Below are 959 nucleotides of genomic sequence, written 5' to 3'. Positions count from 1 at the left end.
TTTAGCGAGTCGTGTTTAAAGTGTGCCTCGTGATTTTTGGACTTACAGTCATGAAATTGTTCTGTGTGCACAAGAAATGTTTATGCCCATTTATGTTTAGAGTGTATGCGTCCCACGAGATGTTCGCATCGTGTTATTGAACGTCGTTCAACATTTACTACATCATCTTGAAAGCAGATTTTCGACTTCTATAATTTAGTGGAGCAGTGTTTTTGTGCTAGAACTTCAACGGCATATATGGATCTCTTTGCTTCCGCCGTGACTTTATGTATGCCAAATTATCGTGCATGCAAAGAAAACATTTGACTAAAATGTCAACTAAACAGTTGGCTTAATGTGTCATTAAATAAATTAGACAAAAACTTATTCGAAATCGCTGAAACACTTGAGCTGCCCCGTATAAAATTATTAGACAACTTAAATGCAAAGGAAATGTGTTCTTTGTTCTTCTATTGTTAGCTAAAGCGCGACGTACAAACGTCCTCTTACCTCACTCGCTCTAATGTGAGAAGCTTCTTCATCAAACTTTGAGCTCGCGATCCTTTACGAAAAGTATGCGCCCATTTACTTAATTTAACTGAATGATAAATGGGTTGCAGTGAGCTTTTTTATTTGTCACCGGACGTCTTTGCCATGCTGTTTGAGACTCCGCGCACGTTGTAGTGAGGTAGCCCACGCGGACCCCCACTTGGCGAGTCCGTCACGTTTGAGGGTCCAGGGCCCATCCTGATTTCATTGCAATAAATAAGTCCAACTCTCAACTGTCTCAAAATAGAAGTGACCAAGTCGTAAAGATTTAATTCTTCTCTTAATTATAAATAAATCACGCATATGAAAACAACAAGAGTTTTAAAATGTTGATTTATTCACATACAAATGGTTAGAAATCATATATATATATATATATATATATATATATATATATATATATATATATATATATATATATATATATATAT

Source organism: Sinocyclocheilus grahami, unplaced genomic scaffold, assembly GCF_001515645.1.
Source record: "Sinocyclocheilus grahami isolate Dianchi unplaced genomic scaffold, SAMN03320097.WGS_v1.1 scaffold197.1, whole genome shotgun sequence".
Lineage (NCBI taxonomy): Eukaryota > Metazoa > Chordata > Actinopteri > Cypriniformes > Cyprinidae > Sinocyclocheilus > Sinocyclocheilus grahami.
The sequence above is the reverse complement of the archived record's forward strand: the minus strand, read 5'-3'. Positions refer to the sequence as shown.